Raw genomic sequence first — 26,156 nt, 5'->3', positions numbered from 1 at the left:
ATGATTTTCTCAAGTGCCTTATGAAGTATAGGGAAGGGCTAACACATTAAAAGTGACTTGGGGTTTCCCTGGTGGCGCAGTGGTTAAGAATCTGCCTGCCAATGCAAGGGACATGGGTTCGAGCCCTGGCCCGGGAAGATCCCACATGCCGCGGAGCCACTAAGCCCGTGTGCCACAACTACTGAGCCTGAGCTCTAGAGCCCACAAGCCACAAGTACTGAGCCCACATGCCACAACTACTGAAGCGTGTGCACCTAGAGCCCGTGCTCCACAACAGGAGAAGCCACGACAATGAGAAGCCTGCACACAGCAATGAAGATCCAACACAGCTAAAAATAAATAAATAAATTTATTAAAAATAAATAAATAATGAAAGTGACTTGATAGGAATATAGCCCCAATATTTTATAATAACTATAAATGAACTATAACCTTTAAAAATTGTGACTCACTATGTTGTACACCTGTAACTTATATAATATTGTACAACTATATCTCAATTTTCTTTTAAAGTTAAAAAAGAAAAAAAAGGTGACCTGATATACTATGGATTTGCTGTCAATGGGGGTTAAATTATATCCCAAGAATGTCTAGAACATTCCCCACTATAACATGTAAAATACATATTGCAAGTGTTATCTGACATCCACACAGTAATAGGCTTGTGATTGCCTTTTTCTCTTTATCCTTATATTTTTAAACTTTTTTCATTATGTAAAATTTCAAACATACACAAAAGTAGAAAGAAGAGTATAATGAGCCCTTACTATCAATCACCCACCTTCAACAATAATCAACAAATTGCCAATCTTGTTTCACTTACACCTTTCCATCCCTTACCCCTTGTTGGTTACCTTTTCTTTTTTACACCTTTATTGGGATATAATTTACAACCCAGGTACAATGCAATGGTTTGGGGTAAATTTAGAAAGTTCTACAAGCATCACCACAAGTCAGTTTTAGAGCATTTCATCATCCCACAAGGGCCTGTTTGCCCTTAATCCCCATTCTCACTTCAGCTTCAGACAACCACTAATGTACTTTCTGTCTTTACACATTTGCCTTTTCTGGACATTGCATATAAAGGGAATCATATAATATGTAGTCTTTTGCATCTGGTTTCTTGCACTTAGCATAATATTTTTAAGGTTCATCCATGTTGTAGCAGATATAGTACCTTATTTTTTACTGCTAAATACTTTTCCATTGTATAAATATATCACATTTTGTTATCCATTCACCGACTGATGGATATTTAGGCTGTTTCCAGTTTTTGGCTCTTATGTATAATGCTTCTACGAATATTTTCATAGAAGTATTTGTATGAACATGTCTTTATTTCTCTTTGCAGAACCCTAGAAGTGGAATTGCTGGGGTTTTATTGCCTTCTACCCAATAGCATTGCAAAACATCAGAGTTTGAATGGACCTTAAACATCACATGTTGCAACCTTTTGTTTAACAAAAGAGGAAACTGAAGTCCAGAGGCATTAACTGATTTGCTTAGATTCACAGTTCACTGGTAACAGAGACAGGATTTAGACCCAGAACTTCCCATTTTTTTCTTTTTTCTTCTTTTTTAGTCAGTTTCATTGTTCCCCTCCCTCCCCAGAAACATCTCTCCTGGAGACCCTCTTCACTCTGCTCCATTCCAGACTGGCTGTTCTCTCTGTTCCAGAGTTGCTATTGAAGAATTTCTCTACTTAGTCAACGTCGGACTCCCTTTCACCTCTTGTCGACTCTCACAGCCTCCCTCCCATCTTAAGGCCCACTGCTCACCTCTGGGGAATCTGGAAACTCATTGCTGAGCCCTCCTGGGATTCCGTGAGCACATCAGTTGCTTCTGGTCCTCTCCCCTGACCCTCCTGCAGGTATTTTATTCTTGACCATTTCTCTCTGCAAACTCATTTGTCATCAGTTCATCTGCTTTCCTTCTTCAAGTCCTGTGTGGTTTAGGGTTCTAGACATCTCCTAAGTTTATGAGAATATAGTGTGTAGAGAATATTCCTAATCTTTTGCCCTTTTTAGTTGTTTGGAGGGATTTGCAAGAGAAGTAAGAAAAATTGTCTTTGCTGGCTTGAAACCAGGAGTCTCCAACAATCATGAGACTGTGGTGAAATACTTGGTAAATGAAATTACGGGGATGATGAAAATTTCATTCAAGCTAAGGGGAAGGAGATAAAACCCTGCCCCAAATTCTAAACAAGAGTTTTATTTCATCAGTGTCTTTACATGTGCATGAAAAACGGCTGCTCTTTACTATTCAAATAGGCAAGCAGCCCTGACTTCACTCTGTGGCCGGTTATTACTCCATTTGCCTAATTTAGGCAAAATTAGAACTCTGTTTGAGGCTGATTAAAATAATCCATGGGATTTTAAAAATAAAATTATTATCCCAAGTTTCCTATAAATATGTTGGCCAATACCGAGGACACAGTAGTGCTTCTGAACACTTTTTTTTTTTAACCTATATAAATCAAATCTACTACAATTGCTCTCTCTTTTGAAAAATGTTTAGCTCCAAATTATGCACCACAGGAAGGAAGCGGTGGCTATACTTAAATATAGTAATTGGCTGCTATTATCCAATCAGTTATCAAATATTTATTGGGTACCCAGTGCGCTAGGCACAGCAGGGGAAATAGAAATGGATAAAGATATGGCCCTTATGACCCTTGTAATCTACTTGCGATAAGACAAAAACATGAAAAGTTAAACAGTGCAAGGAAGTATGTGATTAGGGGGCATGGTTAGAAGTGTTACAGAATTTTAGAAATTACAGAGTTGACAACTTGGATAATACCAAGGAAAAAAAAGGAAGTAAGGGCACCAAAACCCTAAAGCTCATACATAGATTAAAGCTGAACAATGTCAATGATTATGTCACTCGCCTGCTCAAAAACCCTTAGTGGGCTCATCACTAAGAATCAAAGAAAGTCCAAACTTCCCAGCTTGGCCTTCAAGACCTCACAGGCCCTGCATCTTTCGCCTTGCCAGGTTTTGCTCCAGCCGAATGTTCCTTGAGCACACCAATACCTAATGCTGTTCAATCCCTTCTTACCTCCTGACGCCCTGTCCTTCAACACCCTTTCCCACCACCTCAACTACTGAAAATCCATCAGTTTTACATTCTATCTCCTTCCCGGGGGCACTCCCAACACTGTTTCTTTCATTAGTGCACAAGATCTTTACCTCTTAAGATAGCCAGTCTCCTCTTGACCCCCCAATGATTCTCACTTCCTGATATTCACTCCCTGATACAGTCTCCTCCCACACTGAACACAATGACCTGTGTAACCAACAGAATACTGTGGAAGTGATGGTGTGTTACTTCCAAGGCTTGATCATAAAAGACATGTGAGGCTTCCACTTTGTGCTCTCTCGTATCATTCACTCTGGGGAAAGCCATCCACCCCATGTCATGAGGACACTCCTGCAGACCTATGGAGAGGGCTACATAGTGAAGATCTGAGGCCTCCTGCTCAGACCCAGCACCCACTTGCCAGCTATGTAAGTGAATCATCTTGGAATAGGATCCTCAGAAAAAAAATCCAGAAGAAGCCCCAGAAAAACCTTCAGATGTTTGCAACTTCTTGACTCTAACCTCATGAGAGAATCCAAGTCAGAATCACCCAGCTAAGCTGTTCCCAAATTCCTGACACACTGAAACTGTGTGTTATAATAGGTGCTTATTGTTATTTTTAGCTGCTAAGTTTTAGGGCAATTTGTTACACAGCAATAGATAACTAATACACCTCTCAGTAGCAGTCAGCATTCCAATTATTTGCATCCTAACCTTTTCCCTAGAACTAGATTAACATTTCCCAGAGGGGAGGGACCTTCTTTGTCATTTTTCAATTCTCTCCATGCTTTAGTAGGACACTTAGTAATCATTAGTTGACTAAATGATAAAAGAACAGAAAAACCAAATGAAACCATTGATGAAATTGTGCCTTGGGCTGACTTCATATCAGTTTGGATGATTCTGTAACTTTTTTTTAACTTTATAGACTTGGCATCATGAAAGTTGTAACAGCTGGTAGTCTGGATTCTGATCTCAGCCCTGGCTTTTAGGAAACACTGCCAGGAATACAGAGAAACCTTGTGTCATCTCTACCTCAGGTCTTGCCTCCCACCCTGACATTATCCCGAGGCAAGAGCAGCTTCACAGTGTCACAGGCGATACATAGGCGGTGGGGCAGGGCAGGAGTCAGGCATGGGATGGGGGGGAGGAGACTGGCAACAATAAATAGTAACCACTTAAAGGATTTGCTGTTGGTCAGCCGTGTCTAAACAGCCTAAATCTGGTAGAATCCCCAGAACCGAAGATATTTCATAGGCTTCTCATTGAGAAGATTTCTTGTGAATCCTCTCATATTTTAGAGAGGCTCCAGCCCAGTGCAGGTCCTCTTTGGAATTCAGACTAAGTTAGGGTCTAACAGAGTCCTCGTAGCTCTTCTTGGGACTCACTGTAGCTGGTCTGGGTGACTAGTAAGACTGAATACCTCTCTTTAAGCCATAAATGAAAGCAGAAGAAAAAAAAAAAACAGGACCAATTTTTTGGGGTCCTTTTATAGACCAAACCATAAATAATCACACAAGGATGCAGTCACCCCTCTAGAAAACACAAAGAAATCCAATCATCATTCCTATGCTAAATTATAGGCGGTTATACACAATAACTAGAGTAAAGCAAGGATACAGATTTTCCTTAATTTACAATGGGGGTCCCATTGTATGTTGAAATAAACCATAAGATGGATAAACCCATCATAAGTTGAAAATAACATAAGTTGAAATTGCATTTAATACACCAATGTATGGAATATCATAGCTTAGCCTAGCCTGCCTTAAATGTGCTCAGAACTCTTACATTAGCCTATAGCTGGGCAAAATCATCTAACATAAAGGCTTTCATATAATTAAGTGTTGAATATCTCATGTAATTTACGGAATACTGTACTTAAAGTGAAAAACAGAATGGTCGTGTGGATACAGCATGGTTGTAGGTGTATGGGTAGTTTACCCTCGTGAGCACGTGGCTGAGGCTCACTGCCCAGCATCACAAGAGAGTACGCACCATCTATCACTAACCCAGAAAAAGATCACAATTCAAAATCCGAACTACAGTTTCTACAGAATGCACAAGGCTTTCCCACCATTGTAGTCAAAAAAATTGTAAGTCGAGCCATCATAAATCAGGGACCGTCTGTAATTATAAAATATATTAGTTCCTAACAGGCAAGCTGGCCCAGAAGGTAAACTTACCTTGAATTGACATGTGTATGAATGATTCTGACAGATGACAGAAATAGCAAAATAATTAAGAACCTCCAGATAGGAGAGCTACAAAATCACATTAGAAGACAGTTGGTTCTCATTTTAAAAAGGAGTGAATGGGGCTTCCCTGGTGGCGCAGTGGTTGAGAGTCCACCTGCCGATTCAGGGGACACGGGTTCGTGCCCTGGTCCGGGAAGATCCCACATGCCGCGGAGCAGCTGGGCCCGTGAGCCATGGCCGCTGAGCCTGCGCGTCCGGAGCCCGTGCTCCGCAGTGGGAGAGGCCACAGCAGTGAGAGGCCCACGTACCGTAAAAAAAAAAAGAGTGAATGTGGCTTTAAATCAACAAAGGGAGTACAAATCTAGTCAATTTAGCCTAGGGCCAGAGAAAGAAGATTCGTTCCAAGAATGAGTATACAGTGCTTGTTAGAATTCTGCGCAGCTTAATTTTAAATGCCCCTCTCTCTCTCTTTAGAGACTACATCCACAGACCTCAAAGAGATTCTGGTATTTAGCCTAATGATTTCCACATGTTAAACACACCTCATTGCTTATAGGCACCAGTCAGATTAGTTTCTTCTGAAAAAGGAGGCTAGGGTCTGATTCTTCCATGTAAAATTATTCCATTCTATTAGTGTGGGAGACCTGAACTTCATTAGCAAACAACTTGAGGCTAGTTACACAAACCTACTGATAAAGAAAGGCTGTCTTCCAGCTGTTCCCAACACGCCTTTGTAAATAAAGAGCCATTGCTTGGGCAAAACTCTGTCTAATCTCTTAAAGATGTGTATTTCATTTAAGAAAACATTTTAAAGTGGCTCACAATCTTAATCTCATTTATTGTGCTGTAAACTTCAATCAAATCATTTGTTAATATTTTTGCTCCAGTATATCTCAGCAATATCAGAATAAGATCATGTCTTTTAAAAATACACAATGCTGACATTCCCTCAGGCTACATCTTTGCTTTATAATCTCCATTTCTTGCTCAAGAAAGGCATCAACTGAATTCCAATCATTTCACTGAGAAAAACAGAATCAAAATGTCCATAAAAACATAGGAAATTGTGTAGGAAATAATGTTAAGAGAAAAGCAGAATATTAAACTGTGTCTATGCTATGGTCACAGCTATAATATTTAACTATGGATAAGGATGGAAAGAAATAGGAAAAATGAAACAAGTTGTTGGCTCACACACATCTAAAATCTTACTATTTTTTTTTTCTTTCTCATTTCCTTTACTTCTGCTTGGAGTTGTCTTAATAGTGGGTATAGCTTGTTTGCTTTTTTAAATTATCAGGATAAGATCTCACCTCATCAGACAAGATCTTATGAGCCAGTTACTCATGTGAAGGGTGGTAACTGCCTGGACCACCCTAGAAAGATGCCTGCCCGTCTCTTCTTGAACATTCTTCAGGGATAACAACTCCACAATTTCCAAGTTTAATCCCTGCAGGGGGAAAGAAACTCTGTCTAACCTGCTGTTAGTGGTGGATTTCAAGAACATGAAACTAAAATAATCTTTTAAATGAACGTAAAAATGATATTTGGGTAATCATAAAAATGAAGTCATTCGTATTTCCTGAGAACATGGGGACAGAGATAACTTCTAGTGATGAACAAAACTTAGTTACTGCTCTCAGGAAAGATACCTAGTAGGGGGAAGACAGCTGCAAATCAAGGTGCAATGTCATAACTTATAATCAACATAAAGATAGGAAGACCAGAATGAGCTATTCACATTCTTAAGAGGAAGAGATTACTTTTGGACTTTTTTTCCTGGTAAAGAAGAGAACCAGGAAAAGTTGCATGGAGGAGGCAATATTTGAACTGGATCCTGAAGGAAAATTTAAGTTTGTCCAGGAAAGAGAAGCAATGGGCATGCAGGAAAGGGGGATATAACCAGCAAAGACAAAAGCAGGGAAGACTGGCGTGTGTTCTAGAGCAATGCACAATTTAGGAACGGGAACCAAAGGAAACATGCAGAAGAGCAGTGGGGATCAGACCCAGCCTTGAACATGGAGAGAAGGGTGAGGCAAATGAGCAAATATTGTTCTTTGGGGCCTTGGCAAGGAGTCTTGCATTTGCTGTTCTATTTAGTCCCAACAACTTGTTTTAGAAGTAAGAAGACTGAGGCTCCAAGAAGTCAAGTACAGTTTCCGAAAAGCACGCCCATCCCCTACATATCCCAGAGCTACCATTATGCCCGGTGCTCAGCGGGTCCTCGACAAATACTGCCGAATGCATGGATGACAAGTCAGCAGGCCCATGTGCTGCTGCTCTGCCATATTGCTCTTCCAGATTTGTTTCTGATAGACATTGGGTGCCACTGACAATTTGGGGTTAGAGGACACGTAATCTGAGACTGTGTGTTAAGAAGAGGAGGTGGGGGGGTGTTACCTAAAGCTGGGAGACTAGTGTTTATAGACAACACCTTGCTTTGCTCAGTATGCTTTGTTTATATGGATTTTTCTAAGGAAGTATTAGACTGCCTCAAAAATTCAACTGAAATCTAAATTCTCTCCTTTTCCAAATGTATCTTTATTATGAAATTTAAGAATGATAGAAGGTATAAAATGAAAACTTAACCTCCTTTCCCTTCTTCAAATCCAAAGTTCCACTATTAATAGTGTATTGTTCATTCTTTAAAAAAAAAAAAAAAGCTTATGCACTCATAAACATAGAATATACATTTTTTTAAAAACATAATGAGATCATTATTTTGCTTTTTGATTTAATCTGTCCTGGAGATCTTTCCATATCCATGCACAAAGACCAACCTTATTCTAAAGCTGCATGATGTTTCATCTCACGGAAGTACCGTAACGTATATAAGCTGTCGATGCATATTTAAGTTGTTTAAAGTTTTCATTTTGTTTATTCCTAAAAACAACACTGCAATGAACTCTTTGTCTCAGACCGAATTCACTCATGATTACACGTATCAGCTTCTTGGATAGTCACAGGTGGGATCTCTGGTGTAAGACATCATTTAGCAAATTTCCTAGGATGTTAGTATAGTTAGCAGTCACTTGTCTTATGAAGGGGAACACAGATAACCTAAAAATAAACTTACTCACAGGAGTATCTCACTTTGTAGTCCTAAAGCCTCCTGGAAAGACTCAGGACTAGCTCCCCACCCTGAGCCCCTGGTATAGAATTCCTCATTCCACACTGGGGCAGGGTGGCATTCCTCCTTCCAGATGAATCCAGGGCTCTACCCCTCCTGCTCTACCAGTGGCTTGGTTTCCACGCTTAAAATGGCAATGAAAAGTGCAGATGATAACAATCAACAATCAGAAGCGCAGAATTTTAGAGCTGTAAGGGATTAGAGATTATGTAGTCTACACCTTACATTCCTTAGATGTGGCAATTAAGACCCAGAGGCGTGACTGCCTCAGCAAAATCACCCAGCCAGTTGTCGCAAAGCACCCACTCACCTATCCAGAGCTTTTTCCATTACGTGGTACCAAATAACATCTGCATCTCCTGCTCAGTTATTCCAAAAACATCATGTAAGCAAAATGGGTCTATAATATTTCCCTGGGTAGAAATAATAATGCTTAAAAAAAAATTCTGAGAACATATGTAGAGATAGCACGGATAGGAAGAAATTCTTAAAAACCTTATTTTAGATAAATTTAACTCCTTCATCCACCAAATTCACGACTAGAATGTCTAACAAGTGTCAATATTGACATATTTAAGCTTCACGTGCCTTCTCCTGCCCCTTGTGGAGGCATTAACAAGCAAGTGCTGCTAACACTGCTGACTTATTATCAGCAAGACATGCAGCTCTCAAGTTGTCTGCAGTCCTGACAATAGATTTTCAGATCTGGGACTATTCCAGGCTGTGAGACTCTGGAGCCATATTTCTATTACTCCCCACTCCCCCTCCCATTCATGCTGCACAGTCTAAATCAGGGACCTGGAATAGCTCTGGGAAAACTCTGTTCAAGATCTAAACATTATAGAGTTGTCAGCTCCACCATCCAACCTCCAGAGCTCAGCAAGGTTACTGACCTTGGGCAAGACCCACAAACTTCCTCAGTAAAACCTGTGGGTTTTTTTTTTATATATATAATTTTTATCTTTTTATTGAAGTATAGGTAATTTACAATGTTTCAGGTGTACAGCAAAGTGATTCAGCTATACATACATATTTATCAATTCTTTTTCAGATTCTTTTCCATTACAGGCTATTACAAGATATCAAATAATATAGTTCCCTGTGCTATACAGTAGGTCCTTGCTGAGCCTATGTTTCTTCATGAGGAAGTAGAGCAATGTGGTTAAGAACCAAAGGATATGAATATCAGTTTTGCTTTTGGCCCTGGGTACGAACTTAAACTCTCATGGTCTCAGTTTCCTCATCTTTAAGATGGGAATAATAATGACAGAACCTAGGATTTGGTAGAGGCTCAACATTTATTGAGCTTAGTATAATGCCTGGCACATAGTAAGTGCTCAATGAATACTGAGGCTCTACCACCACAGCTGGCTCACCAGGAGCCAACGAGAGGCAAAAGACAAAAACACAGGCAGCTGGGAGTAGAAAAAGAAGAAAAAGCCATCTATCACAATGTCCTTGGCCCTGAGGTACTCAAGAAGAAAGGGAAAAAAAAAAAAAGCACGTGGGCTTCCCTGGTGGCGCAGTGGTTGAGCGTCCGCCTGCCGATGCAGGGGACACAGGTTCGTGCCCCGGTCCGGGAAGATCCCACATGCCGCGGAGCGGCTGAGCCCGTGAGCCATGGCCGCTGAGCCTGCGCGTCCGGAGCCTGTGCTCCGCAACGGGAGAGGCCACAAGTGAGAGGCCCGCGTACCGCAAAAAAAAAAAAAAAAAAAGCACGGCCACAGGCCAAGACCTAACAACGACAGCCAGGGCAGGGACATCACTGGATTGTAGTGCAGGCCAGGCCTAAAATTGGGCAAGGTCATGCCCATATGAGAGTGCTCCGAGAAGTGTGGGATACCAGAGGTCAAAGGTCACAATGCAACAGATAAACGAAGTGCGTGACTGATCCAGGTAGTAAAGCAACAAGCAGAAGAGGCTTTGGCCAAAGTGGCATGCATGCCAATCAACTGGAATTTACATTTCAAAACCTAAACAGTGTGTATGTTGAAGAAAGTATATCAGGGATCACGTCTGGGTGAGGGTTCCCAATATGATGTCCTGCCATGGGTTCTGGTGACCAAGAAGTGAAGGGGAAAAAGGTCAGCCAAGAAAGAAAAGGGCAGGCAGCAGCCCCAGCATCCTCAGAGAGGAGGGGGTCTGGGCCCCATATGCCAGGGGCCTGGGCCATAACACCCACAAGGAGAAGTCAAAGTACTGACCACGCAGAGGGCAAGCAGGTGTGGAAACCAGGTTGGCATCTGGTGTGGAGCCAACACTCTGAGACAGGGCTTCCTAGTTTGCTCGTCTTGAAAAAGCAGTATCACGAGAACATGGTCTAACAACTTGACACGGTGAATATGGGGACAAGGTCCCACGGGTGCAGTGCCCACACACCTGCTCAGGGAAGAGCCTGCCTCTGTGAGCACAGCTGTGTCTGAGGCAAGGCCGCGCCTGATTGGAGGAAAAGAGTCAAAGGGGCGGGGCAGTTACTAACAGGCTAAAGGAAAGGAAAAAAACCCACATCCTTCCACTTCATTTATGTCATAAACAAGTATATATTTAGTGCTCTGTACACCTTACAAGGTACAGCTGAGGTTACAAAGATAAAAAACTACAGTTACTAAGAGCAAGTGGCTCATTCTAGGTTAACAGGAGAGAGAAATTATTTGGCACCAGGGTTGACCAAGTCATAAACTTGGATTTGGTTACATACAAGCTCACTACTCACTGTGCAGAAATGCTAGATAGATAGTAGATTGAAGGAAAAAGACGTATAGTGGATGCTCTCAAAAGCAAACTATAGAGGCTAAGAAAATTAGATTATCATCATTATCAGACTTTTGACAACAATACTTTGAAGAAAATGAAGTAACATATTTAAGATTCTCAAGGAAAGAAAATGTGAGCCAAGTATGTTCTATCCAGCAAAACTGACCTTTAGTATAAAGGTCACAAAGTTTTATCAAGAAATTAGGGGGAGGGCTTCCCTGGTGGCACAGTGGTTAAGAATCCACCTGCCAATGCATGGGACACGGGTCCGAGCCCTGGTCCAGGAAGATCCCACATGCCACGGAGCAACTAAGCCCGTGCACCACAACTACTAGAGCCTGCACTCTAGAGCCCACGAGCCACAACTACTGAAGCCCTTGTGCCACAACTACTGAGCCTGTGCGCCTAGAGCCTGTGCTCCGCAACAAGAGAAGTCACGGTAATGAGAAGCCCATGCACCGCAATGAAGAGTAGCCCCCGCTCGCCACAACTAGAGAAAACCCGCGTGCAGCAACGAAGACCCAACGCAGCCAAAAATAAATAAATAAATAAGGGGGAAAAAAAGGAATTAGGGAATACTATTCCCATAAGCCCTACCTAAAGAATCCACTAGAGAAACAGCTTCAATCAAAATTTGTAGAGACAGTGATATGAGGACTGATGATAAGCATGACATATATAGTTACCTGTAGAAATAAGACTAAATGTGCATTGAATGGGAGATATTTTAGTATATAATGGCTATATGATCTGACAATGCAGCTATAGTACAACCATAAAAAAAATTGGGGAAGAATGAGTAGGGCATATGCCAAATAAATTATTTTTATTGTTTTCATTAATCATAGCTGATTACTTGGAGACTGGTGTATGTGTAATACAGGGTATCAATGGGTAATTAAAAGATATTCTATCTCCCTTGGGACTAAAAAGCAAAGATTCTAAGTAAGAAAGAAAGGAAATATAAACGTAACATAGAAGAAGTTAAACAAAACCCCGTAGTCTCGAATTTGACTTGGAAATATCAACATGAACTCACAAAGTATTTTATCTCTATATGTGTACATACGTTTGTATGTAAATGTGTGTGTGTGTGTGTGTGTGTGTGAGTGAGTGTGTATTTTCTCAGCTCTGACCAATGAAACAGCCTAGAAACAATGACTACTGCAGTGAATGCACATCTCTAGTGCTTGGGTTATGGCCCTGAGACACCATTCTCATTAAAATAAACCAGGCATTCTTGAAGAAATGGTTGAATCCAGGTCGAGGCAGAAAATGTACAAGACAGGCCTGGATCACCTTAACACACCAGATAACACAGAAGCTAAGGATGTCAGAAGGACCTAGGAGCCAACATGAAGAAGCTCCCACTGGTCAAAGATGGGACAATCTGAGTCTTATTAAGTATATTTAATTCCATGATCATACCAATTTAAAAAAACCATTGGTCTCCTTCTGAGAATGACAGGAAACCAATTCTCGAAAACTGGGTAAATCAAAGGAAAGAACTGAGCGTTTACCTTGTTTTTTCTATGTGACCTGTACCACTGTGTAATCAAATAACAGATTGAAGGGAAGTCTACCTTTATAAAATTATTCCAGCTAATAAAGTAAAGCAAAATGGTAGAATTAGAATACCACTATTCTGCAATCTCCAATGAATTAATAGGTCTAGACTTTGAGGATCAACAGCTTCTAAAGGCAAAAAAAAGAGTAGAAAAAACAGATGTTGTGTGCCTTCCAATGAAAGGATACAACAGCACCTGTAATCTGGCCAAAGGGATCAAACCTGAGTCTGATCAATCCTCTGGACCCAGATGCAGGAAATAGAGGGCAAAGGAATAACTTGAAATGTACCTGGGGGGGGGGGGTGCATCTTTCTTGTTAATAAGACTGTGGAAACTCTACAGATCAAACAGCCCCCCCCAAAAAAACTATTCTTTTAAGTAATTAAAATGAGGGAGGATGTTAAGGAAATCCATAGATTAAAAGAGACTTAAAAGATACAAGTTTTTTTAAAAATGGGTAAGACTAAACTACCGTGTATCAGGCTGCTCACCTGGGTGATAAAACCATAAAGGGATGCAAGGAAGTGATTACTATAAAGGTCAGGATGGCATTTACTTTTGGAGGAAGGAAGGGTAATGTGATTAGGGAGGGTATGTGAAGGCACTTTTGGGGTAGCTAGCAAAGTTCTATTTCTTGACCTGAGTGATGGTTATATGAGTGTTTGCCTTATAATAATTCACTAAGGTGTGCATTTCTTATATGTGTGTTTTTTTGTTGTTGTTATTTGTGTTTTATTTTACAATAAAAAAGTTTGAAGAAAAGTGTTAAGAAAATCTAACATTTTCTCACATCATATAAAAAAATAAACTCAAATTGGTAAAGGACGTAAGAGTGGAAACCATAAAACTCCTAGAAGAAAATATAGGTACTCTTTGACATAAATCGAAGCAATATTTTTTTGGATCTGTTCCTAAGGCAAATGAAACAAAAGCAAAAAAATAAACAAATGGGGTCTAATTAAACTTAAAATCTTTTACACAGCAAAGGAAACCATCTGCAAAACGAAAAGACAACCTACTGAATGGGAGAAAATATTTGCAAATGATGTGACCTATAAAGGGTTAATATCCAAATATGCAAACTGCTCATATAACTCAATATCAAAAAACCAAACAACCCAATAAAAAAATGGGCAGAAGACCTGAATAGACATTTGTCCAAAGGAGACACATGGATGGCCAATAGGCACATGAAAAGATGCTCGATATCGCTAATCATCAGAGAAATGCAAATCAAAATGACAATGAGATATCACCTCACACCTGTCAGAATGGCCATCCTCAAAGAGACCACAAATACCAAATGCTGGCAAGAATGCAGCAAAAAGGAAACCCTCATGCACTGTTATGGGAATGTAAGTTGGGGCAGCCACTATGGAAAACAGTTACGGAGGTTCCTCAAAAAACTAAAAATAGAACTACCATATGATGCAGCAATTCCACTCCTGGGTATATATCCAAAGAAATTGAAAACATTAATTCAAAAAGATACAAGCATCCCATTGTTAATAGCAGCATCATTTACAGTAGCCAAGACATGGAAGCAACCTAAGGGCTCATGGACAGACCAATTGATAAAGAAGTGGTATATTAGCCATAAAAAAAGAAATTTTACCATTTGCAACAACATGGATGAACTGGAGGGTATTATGCTTAGTGAAATAAGTCAGACAGAGAAAGAAAAATATTGTACGTTATCACTTACATGTGGAATCTAATAACACAAATGAATATAACAAAACATAGACTCACAGATATAGAGAACTAGCGGCTACCACTGGGGAGAGGGAAGGGGGAGGTGCAAGATGAAGGGAGGGTGTTAAGAGGTACAAACTACTATGTACAAAATAAATAAGCTACAAGGATATATCATACAGCACAGGGAATATAGCTAATATTTTATAGTAACTTTAAATGAAATATAATCTATAAAAATATTGAATCACTATGTTGTGCATCTGAAACTAATATAATATTATAAATCAACTATACTTCAATTAAGAAAAAGCAATAAAGTAACATTTTCTTTTTTTTTTAAGTTAAAAAAAAGAATCGGGAATAAAGACACAGACCTACTAGAGAATGGACTTGAGGATATGGGGAGGGGGAAGGGTAAGCTGGGACAAAGTGAGAGAGTGGCATGGACATATATACACTACCCAATGTAAAATAGATAGCTAGTGGGAAGCAGCCGCATAGCACAGGGAGATCAGCTCGGTGCTTTGTGACCATCTAGAGGGATGGGATAGGGAGGGTGGGAGGGAGGGAGACGCAAGAGGGAAGAGATATGGGAACATATGTGTATGTATAACTGATTCACTTTGTTATAAAGCAGAAACTAACACACCATTGTAAAGCAATTATACTCCAATAAAGATGTTAAAAAAAAAAAAGAATATGCGTTTCCAGATGTGCTTTAAAATAGTATCTGCTAGTTTTCAAATTAAAAATCCAATTGAAGTCTTCATGTGAATTTCATGGAACCACAATTTTAATTGCAGTCTTTACAATGTGGACTTTTCTGACCAGAAACATTGAATGGATTTTCAATTATTAAATTTAAAAAATGTCACTAAGTTAAAAAAAAAAAAGGAATCTAGGCGAGTCAGCAAAATAAGAGCCAACTGATGGAAAACCCAGCAAGACAATAGAGGAGGGGAAGGGGCCAAGCAGCCAATCAGCTGGGAGCCAGTATCTTATGAAGGACTTCTGTTTCAATGAACTGCTCATGGTGACAGTAAATGATTTCATCTATACTGTTTTAATGAAAATTTGCCTTATAACACTTCAAATCATTTTTTAAAGCTTATAGCAAATCATGTACTCCAAAATATCTCAAAGATGTTCTTAATTCAAAATGACCTCTAGGATGCCTAACTGGAATTGCAAAGAGCTGTTGGGTGTTGATTTCTCACAGACATAAGATTAATCACTTGACTCAGAGTTGTAGCATTCAGCATACCAACCTAGGGCAGCTTTGAGTTCCCAGAATTAGACAAGAAACTTACACCCCTTACTCCCATACTCAGCTCCAGACTCGTTATTAGCAATAGTCGATTAAAAAACAAATGAACAGGAGCTTCCCTGGTGGCCCAGTGGTTGAGAGTCCGCCTGCCGATGCAGGGGACACGGGTTCGTGCCCCTGTCCGGGAGGATCCCACATGCCGCGGAGCGGCTGGGCCCGTGAGCCATGGCCGCTGAGCCTGCACGTCCGGAGCCTGTGCTCCGCAACGGGACAGGCCACAACAGTGAAAGGCCTGCGTACCGCAAAAAACTACCACACACAAGATGTTATTACAACTTTAGCAACATGAATTCAGGACTAAGAGAAGAAACACAGGCTCCCAATGTCTGCACTGCATTTTGGAACAGCGTCTCCACTGCGTCCCTGTTATTAGAGTCACCAGATGAGAAGCACATCTAGCCCTGCTTCTGCTAAAGCCAATTCTCAGCTGCCCAAGCATTCTGCAGGGTGCAGTCTCTGCACAATGACCATCAGGAAGTTTTCCCAGCTTTTACTAAATTTGCCTCACACAAGATTCTACAACCTGAGGACAAATTTGCCATCACTCAGATTGGCACTCTTCTGTACAAGCCAATAATGAAAGACACATTCCTCTGGGTTATTAAAGTTGTCCAACTTCTTCCCAGTATGAAAAAGGATATAAATGTTATCTTCTCAATTTGGGAAGTACAGCTCCATTCATCTTGAACTTCCACATCCTTACTTTGAAATACATTTGTGAATCACATCTGAAATAAACATAGGACTTTTAGTACAATCTGCAGAGGGCAACGGTCTGTGAACAACAGACCCTAAGTGCCTGGATGTGGCCCCGCAGACTCAGTCTTAATCTGAACCTCTCAGAGGAGACTGTGGTGGCTTGTTGAAGGTCACCAGGTGAGTCAGTGTCAGCTGGGCACACTCTCAAGGTTCTTCTTTCTACTACTAAAAACACCAGAATGTCAATTATATCTCAATCTTAAAATATGAACAATAAAATGAGACATAAACTATGAGGTAGACTCTGACTGGTTGGAAAGATAACAGCTTTTGAGAGCTTACAGAAAATGAAGGAGTTTTTAGCAGTTTTGTTGAGGGGTAATATCCTGTAGCAGTTCAAAGCACAGGTATGGGATGAAGCTGAACTGCCCGGGTGTGACTCCCAGCTCAGCCAGGCATCTATGGCAGGTTATTTGACCTCCCCAAGCCTCAGTTCCTCATCTGCAAATGCAGATTAACAACAATACCTTTCTCACAGATCTGTTAGGAAGATGAATTTAATAATGTGTATAAAGCATTTAGCACAGTGCCCGGCCCATCATAAGTAGTCAAAAAGTGTTTGTCATGATTACTGTTATTGGGGGTGTAAACATTTCCATAAAGATAAAGAACTCTCTATTTGATGAACATCTTCTGGGTTTCAATGCAGCATGCTGTCTCCAAAGTAAATACTGCTATTTTTAGAAACACACAACATTAAAAAGTCACTACTAGTAGTAATTAAGTTCATATATGTGATTAACACCTTCCACATCTTTTTCTCCCAACTACTCATCATGGGTAGATAATTTTAATTCCAATAAAACCTGAGATGATTATTATCAGTAATAGTGATGGCTCAGCTAGACAGCTTCTAGAGCATGGGAGCCTGGGGCTGGTGCAGATATTATTTATCTGCCCAATAATCATGCCTCTTTCCCTTGTTCCCATTGGTACAGCCAACCTCCCAAAGTAGAAGTTTTCCCTTAATGTCCATTACTTATTTTCACAGCTTCCCTTGCAGCTGTGACTCAGTTGTGGTCAGTGAGGCCTGAGGAGGCTTCAGGAAAGATTTATCCTCTGATGAAAAGAGATGGACAGGGAGGGGGAAGGGTAAGCTGGGACAAAGTGAGAGAGTGGCATGGAAATATATACACTACCTAATGTAAAACAGATAGCTAGTGGGAAGCAGCCGCATAGCACAGGGAGATCAGCTCGGTGCTTTGTGACCACCTAGAGGGGTGGGATAGGGAGGATGGGAGGGAGATGCAAGAGGGAGGAGATATGGGGATATATGTATATGTATAGCTGATTCACTTCATTATAAAGCAGAAACTAACACATCATTGTAAAGCATTTATACTCCAATAAAGATGTTAAAAAAAAAAAAGAGATGGACATTACAAGAGAACAGATTTATTGCTGCTCTCTCTGCCCACCCCTCTCCCCACATCCACAAGCTCCTCCTGTCTTTGAATGAGTTTGGAGAAGCCTGTGATACCCACCGCAGAAGAAACTATTTTCTGTCTATGAGGCGGTAAGTCTGCAGGAAAAAAAAAGGTAACATATTAAGGATGGGAGAAGAGAAGGATGGAAAGAACCTGGTCCCTGATGATGCTGTTTGAGGCACTGATTCAACTCTGGATTGGATCAACCCCAGACTCCCTTCACGTAAGATAATTTAATGTCTTTACTGTTCAAACCACTGGTAGCTGGGCATTCTCTTACTTGCAGCCTAAAGCATCCTAACTGTTATGGGCTGAATTGTGTCCCCCCCCACCACTAAGAGAATTCATATGTTGGAGTCCTCACCTCCAGTAACTCAAAATGGGACTGTACTTGGAGATAGGGTCTTTAAAAAGGTGATTCAACTACAGTGAGGTTCTTCTGGTGTGCCCTAACGCAATCTGGCTGGTACCCTTATAAGAAGAGATTTGGACACACAGACATGAGGGGCACATGTACAAAGGAGGCTGAGAGAATTTGTTGCCAGCAGCTCTGGGCTACAAGTAATATTAAAGGAAGTTCTTCAGGCTGAAGGATTAAAAAATACCTGATGGAAACGGATCTACACTAAAGAATGAAGAGCCTCAAGTAAGTGGATAAATATAAAAAACTTTTTCTCATGTTCTAATTTCTTCAAATGATCATTGTTTAAAGTAAAAAATAATAACCATGATTTCTGAAGATTATATATGTAGACGTAAACCATATGATAATAACACAAAGGGTATTATTTGTAACACTCCTGCCCTTTTTTATGACCGTGCTGCTCGGCTTTTGGAATCTTAGTTCCTGAATCAGGCCACCACAGTGAAAGTGCCCAGTCCTACTACTGCACTGCCAGGGAATTCCCCGTAATACCTTTACAAAAGAGATTGTTGTAGATAGAATTCTGCCCCCTCCCCCTCAAATTCTTAGGCTGAAGCCCTAATCCCCAGTGTGACTAGAGATAGGGCCTTTTGAAAGATAATTAAAGTTAAATGAGGTCAAAAGGGTGGGGTCCTAATCTAATATGACTGCTGTCCTCATAAAAAGAAAGCGAGAGAGATACCACAGATGCATGCACACAGAGAAAAGACTATGTGAGGAAACAATGAGAAGGTGACCATCTGCAAACCTAGGAGAGAAGCCTCAGGAGAAACCACACCAGTCAACACCTTGATCTTGGCCTTCCAGCCTCCAGAACTGTGAGAAATAGATTTCTATTGTTTAAGCCACCCAGTCTGTAGAATGTTGTTATGGCAGCCCTAGCAAACTGTTACAGTGATCTGGTATACTATCTGTTATCATGAATATACAAATACTAGGGCAACCAAGAAAGGAAACAGAAAAGACAGACTGAAGGGTAAAATTTGGGGTGGACATGCTTGTAGGGAACTCAGACCAGGTATGCACCAGGAAGACTGTGGTGATTCATTCTCTGGCCTGTGGTTTGTCTCTGCAAGTCACTTCCCAACCTCTTCCACCTGCCCCTTTTCCCAAATTGTGAGGCTAGAAGGCCCCTTGTGCGCTGGACTCGGGAGCAGCAAACCTGGAGGATTGCTGGCTAGAGAGGAAGGCTGAGGCAAGACTCAGATCAGTCCATTTTTATACTTGTGGGTCCCTGGTCAAATATTTCAACCTAGAGGGAAAAAATAGTGGTTCTACTAAAATTAGGACTATGTAGCATCAGTAGCAGACCATTATTAAATAATTTTCAAGGCCCCTATTAGAATGAGAAATTGAAAACTGACCAGAATTCAGAAGTAGGGAAGAAAGTCTCAAGTACTTACACAACTCAAAATGCAAAAAAAAAAAAAAGCAAAAGAAGGAGGAGGAAGAAGAGAAGGAAGAGGAAGTAGAGGACAAAGGGGGAGGAGGGAGAGGGGGAGGAAGTTACAGCAAGACAGCTTCAGCAGTCTATTGTCCATTTTCCCATCACCCACCATTTCAACATGAGAGGGGCACGGCACTCTCAGAACAGGATAGCTTCCTGGAGGTGCCAGGACCTCAGGACAGGGGAGTAGACCCAGGGAAGGGAAAACAGGCTACTTGGCAACTCAAGAGTCTTGGGCCTGGGGCTCCTCCCAACAGGTGCCACTCCTAGAAAAAGGGCGCCCATCCATGTCAGTGATCTACAAAGCGTGAGGTGTCCTCAAGTCAGCAGCACACTAAAGGATAAGGTCAGCATTGCCAGTGATTCGAAATCTAGATTGTGAACAAATGAACACTGAGCAGACTCCCTGGTGTCTCTGCTTCGTGGCTTTCAATTCCTGGAGCCATTTGTGGGATGCCACTACTGGTTTTGGTTGTTATTTTTTGTTCTTGACCTGGTTGTTGGTCAACAATTTTTAACCCAGTGAGGACCTACTTGAAAAACCACTTTGTTATTTCCTAGGATGGGTACACAGGTGTTCATTTTGTGCACGTTCATGTTAATCTTCTTTAAACTTTAAAGTCACTCTGTACTTTCAAGAGGTTTGCACTTTTCCACTGCCAAAAAAAAAAGGAGGTGGGAAGACACCTACAGATACTGCCTGAATAATCTTTACAGAACGAGACATTACAACCGATCTCCCAGGCTAGGGGTTTTCAGTTCGCTGTGCATCAGTCACCAGGGGTGGGCATGGGGGGGCGGGGAGAGAATTGTTAGAAAGGCAGATTCCCTGGCCCGGCCTTGGTGATGCCACAGTAGGTGGAACTATGGCCCCAGATGAGCCCTAAAATATAGCACGTTGGACAAGTTCAAAATTTCATTTGGGAGATCACCTCTGTGGCTGCCCAGATAATTGCATTCTCAAACCACAGGGCAGGAACCCGGGAGGCTCCTTGTCGACACAGTCTCTCTCCTTGGCAAAAAGAGTGGCTGTTCTTTCAGGAACCTTCAGGTGTTCCAGGCCATAAAAGCAAAGGAGCAAAATGGCTAAGTATGTGCAACACAGAGACCATCACCGGATGCTCGGGGAGGGAGGGCTGAGCTCACCACCTCTCCCAGGTACACTCTGTGAGTCACCGGGGGGCCTATCCCTGCACCAAGGCAGAAAGAATTCCATCATTAAGTCTAGACTGCTCTGCCCTTCCAGGGCGGTGATAGTATTGAATCAAACACCAGCCACTTCCCAGAAAACTACCTCATCTTTTTCAAGAGAGAAGAAAGGGAGAAAAAGGGAGTTGTTTCCCAATCACAGAGGGGTGGAATCAGGTATTGGACTTCTTTCTTAAAGGTCTGAGTCATCAAAGATTGTTTTGAACTTTGCAACCTCTGGCCAACATTTGTACCTGCAGTTTTTCTCAGAAGACGGTGGCATTTCCGTAGAACTCCCTACTCCAACATGTTCCGTAGAATATGTTGCATCTACATGTATGTGAGAGTCTGAGCACAACTCAAGAGGCCGAGATGGGAAAGGATGAGGACAGTGGGACTCCACCAGGACTGGTTGAGTCCCACTGGTTGACAGTCATAAGGAACTCATTTTTTGAAATAAATAAAATAACAGCTGTGAGTGGAGAAGGCTTGAACTAAATGAATTTGGCTAGAAGGAGTAAGAGCCAGGCTTAGAGAGGGTATTGGCCAGGTGGGCTGGTTCTTCCTTTTTGGCTCCTTTCAAATATTCATGAGTGTCCTGTGTGCCCTGCAGAGTGCTGTGTTCCCAGAAGAGCTTGCCCCAGTGGACAACCTTGAAGATAATGTCCCTGCCCTCTGCCCCTCGGAACTCTCACAACTTCTCTTGAAGACATGCCAGCCCGAGTCCCTTTGCAACACCAAGGGCAGCTGAGACATAGCTTCCTGTCTGGCTTGGAAAACCTGGTTTCATATCCATTACCTGTTTTAAATAAGGGCCTCCATAGGCTAAAGGCCAACCCACTGCTCACAAATGAACTGTAACGGGCCTTTTAAAAGTGTCTCTCATGCATAGGGAGGGTTTACTGGATGCCATGGCTCTTCTGCTCAGACACGTAAAACCCAGATGCCCTGCTCTGGCTCATTCTCTTTAGCCACTGCAGCAGCGGCAGCAGCAGCAAGAGTTCCCTATATAATCACATGACCCTGCAGCTGGGAATAACTGAAATTGCGCTACATGCACCCCCTTCTCTGGGCTTCTCTGGCTTCGTCAGAGGCAAAAAAAGGAAAGTTCATGCTAAAAGCACATGTGGTAACAGTCACCACTCTCCCTCTCTGCTCCACTATGGCCCAGTACAAACACCATCGTCTTGAAATGAGAGCAATGTGGCCAATCCAACAAAGTAGACCACTTGCTTCTGCACATTGGACACCAGGAGAGGAACATCCTGCCTTAATCCACACAACAATCCTATGATAGAAATACCATCCCCACGTTTTAGGTAAAGCAATAGGCTCAGAGAGCTGAAGTAGCTTATCCCAAGTCACACAGCTAGTGGTGGCTGAGACATGAACAGCTGATTCCAACAGTGTCACGTGACCCAACCACTTTTTGACTAAACTAAAAGTCATCTTCATTCCCAATGTTTAAGGAAATGACGACAAGTGGAATTTTGGACTTAATTCCATTCTCTGTTATTAAAGAAACAAACCCCAATGTGCTTATAAGTCAGCTTGGGTTGTTCCAGGGGAGGCCCATTCCTGTGACCTCCCAGCCATTTTTTGTTTCTTTTTGGTGGGGAAGGTGGCTGCATGCCTAGCCCCTGGTCACCCTGAGCGAAATATCATCATGTTGGTCAATCACCCCTCTTGTTCTATATAAAAAAGCACAATCCGGGAATTCCCTGGCAGTCCAGTGGTTAGGACTCTGAGCTTTCACGGCGGAGGGCCCGGGTTCCATCCCTGGTTGGGGAACTAAGATCCCACAAGCCGCATGGGCGGCCAAAAAAACCTCCACAATCCTGGGAAAACAAACTTGCTGACGCCCATCCAGCTTTGCAGCTGGCTCTGCATCTTTGCTACCTTGGTTCTGAACCATAAACACTTTCTTCTAGACAAAAAGCAACCTATCCCTAAAAGGATGGGTGGATGTTATTTGATTATTTTGGAGCATGTGACATTTTAAAACAAATTTCTCAGGTAACTTCCATGCTTGACATGCAAGGCCAAGAAAACCAAATCTTATGGAATCACGTTTATTGCAGTTATACCACTGGTGATTTGAAACAGACGTCAGATGAAAGATGCTTATTTCAACTTCTTATTATTGAGAAATAAAAAATATTTTGAAAATGATTCATCTCCTGTTCTAAGGAATTGCCTTTACTTTCCTTTGTGAAACTCAGAAGAATTCTGAACCCATCTTTGCCATTATCAATTTATCTTCAGGGACTCGTTCTTACCAGCAAACATTTTCATGCAAGTCACTGGTCCTCTTGGATCCCAGGCCTTGGTGCAAACATGAGAGGGCTGCACAGTGCCACGTACACAGTAGGAGCTCAATAAATGCCCGTTGCGTGAATGAATGGTGCCCCTGCAAGCTGGACAGAGGGGATGCGCCTCCAAGCTTGTATAACGGCCACTGTTGTAGTCTAAGACTCATGGGCCAAATGGTGCCTCTCACATTCTAGAATTATCTACCTCCTACTGTAGCTCACTTCCTTTTCTTAAGGCCAAAATATAGAATGCGAACTGACGTTCACTGGTTACTACTTGACCTCGTTTACATTTTGCAACAAGGTTCACTGATTTTTTTTTTTTTTACCCTCAATGAACCATCTGTTTTTAGCTACTGGGAAGCCCCACTGAGGTACAAAAGTCTAGAAACTGCAGTTGGCTCAGACCCCAGGGCCAAAGTCATCAAAACCAGAGATGGGGGAGCAGGAAGTAAACTGCTTCTCACAGGGAAACATGAAGGTTGGGGTGTTAAAAGCTCCTTTTCGGTGTTTGTTGAATGCTTACTCTGTGCATTTGGTATTAAATGCAGGATGTGGGCAGCGTGAGGAGAGTTGAGGTGATAAAAGTTTATCTGGCACCACACGGTGCCTTCTCTTAAACTCTGCAGCAGAGCTGATTATCTCTGTGAATGCCAAACTGAGGAAAACTGTCCCATTTTTGTCCAGGTGGGCCCCTGTGCATGTCCCCAGTGCCCGAGTCAGTGCCCATGGTACTGGGGTTGTGCTACCGCTCCCTTCTCCCTCCGTGAGAAAACAGGTGGCCTTTATTTGTTATCACCCACCCTCCTCTGCCTCCTGGAGGTCATCCCATGGTCAAGCCCTCAATTTGTACCAGGCAAGGATGGAGGGGGTGGAGAATGGACTCTTCTGCATGGTGTGGAAGCAAAGCTCAATTCTGATTGAGGACGAAAGAAATCTCCAAGAAGGAAATGTGTTCATTCCAAGGGGCTGATCCAAGTAGACAAGGATTAATTTGAATCAATTAACTATGAGGTCTCGCGAGTGCCTGGCACTGTGGCAGCCTCAGCTTCAAGGATCAGCTACCTGAAGTTCCCCAAGTCGTAAACCACCTAGAAATCCCCTCCTCCCCCAAACTGCATTTCCTAATGAGTACTGTTTGGATGCAATCATTTCTCTCCACACACCCTTTCCTCCAATTTCAACAGAATAAAAAATTGCAGAGAACAGTCCTCATAAAATACTCTGTTCCTGGCCCTTGCAGTGTGCATGCTCACCCTCAGTTTCTGCCATTCTGCTGGACTCCCAGAACAGCCTGTCTGCAACACTCACAACACAGATGAAGACTATATCCAGCAATATAGTCAGAAACAGAAAATTAAGAGGCAACAAAGATAAGCAGATTTTCCAGCTCATGCCATCCCTTTCCTCATTGAATTTAAACACATTAGAACAAAAGGCACTACAGATTCAAGTCTCTCTTAAAGAAAAAAAATTTAAAGGAGCATCTGTGCAGGAGCACTACAATTTGGCGGGAACTTTCTTATATTCAATAATTTATTAATGATTCTTAAATTAGCAGATAATCTAGATGGATATAATGGCTTAGAAGACCTATATCTGTTAATGCAAAGACCTTAACACCAAACATTCAATACCTAAGGTATTCATATTTTACAGGGAGGTAAATGGTAGTCCACTTCCCTAAACTTTATTTACTCAAATTACAGGTTAAAAACTCAAAAGCTGAGCAAGAAGTGGCAGAGACAAGTAATGTATATGAAGGGGAACTGGCATCCCCCGCCCCAAAAATCTACGAAAAAGCCAATTGTGTTACCGGCTAGAATATTAACAATAACTTGCTGACAACTCCCCATGACAGATCTAATTAGAAGGTGGCAATAAATGTTTCCAGGTGTTTAATTAAGTGTGATAATTATTTCTTTCCTTAAAGACAGATGGAGTCATATGTTTACATTTCAAAGCATAATGTTTCCTTAGTTAAAACACTGTGGAAACACTTTTGTGTAACACAAGATTCAAACCAGGATAAAAATATCTGCTGTGATAAGCGGCACTTAAAGTGATTTATCAGCTGTAACTTTCATATCAGCTCTAACTTTCACAATGGCAACTTAAAGCCTGCTCTGTTCTGGTTATTTCCTTTAACCACATAGTTTTGTTTTCCTTATGCCTCAATGAATAATTTCTACTCAACAGGTCATTTCCCTACCAGCATCTCCTAAATGAATTCTTATCATGAAGGTGGGGAAATTTTATGGGTATCTCTACTTTCACAGCAAGAAGATAGCAAGAATAAACTGAGATACAGAAGAATTCAGGGACTATCATAATTGGATGGGACCTCAGCAACCAGGGAATCATTTTATTGATGGATTAAAGTACTGTACTGCTATCAATTAAATCTGCTTTTTAGGGCAGAAATACACCCTACATTGAGATAGTATTGACCCCCAATAAAAATAATTTATGCAAGGATGGAATTATCAGTCTTAAGTAACTCCAGGATTTCTTTGTTTCAACACTGAACACTCAACTACTGTCTCCCTCCTCCCATGATTCTCTCAGGGTACTGCTCTTCCTACCTAGGGCTGTGTTTTATCAGTTGGCTTTAGCAATAGGGTGTCACTGAATCAATAAACATCTTTTAGGCGCCCAAGCCCGGTTGGTCAGAGTGGTCTTGAACATGCCTATCAGCCGCCCTGGGTCCGAGGGCGCTTATCAAGTGTTCTTGCATCAGGTTTTGAAGGCTGAGAGTCGAGAGGGCGCGCAAAGACACGGGCGGACACACAAACACACACACAAACTTTCTTCCTCAAAGGAAGTCTCCACCGAACGATCTC

The 26,156-nt window shown here is 41.7% G+C and overlaps 1 protein-coding gene across 1 annotated transcript in view; it reads right to left on the bottom strand.

The window, feature by feature from the left end:
- Nucleotides 1–26,156, bottom strand: part of TNFAIP8 (TNF alpha induced protein 8) — a 123,005-nt gene that overhangs the window by 96,220 nt on the left and 629 nt on the right. The gene's annotated exons all lie outside the window — the stretch shown is intronic.

Source organism: Grampus griseus, assembly GCF_964374135.1.
Source record: "Grampus griseus genome assembly, chromosome: 3".
Taxonomy (NCBI): domain Eukaryota; kingdom Metazoa; phylum Chordata; class Mammalia; order Artiodactyla; family Delphinidae; genus Grampus; species Grampus griseus.
The sequence above is the reverse complement of the archived record's forward strand: the minus strand, read 5'-3'. Positions and strand labels throughout refer to the sequence as shown.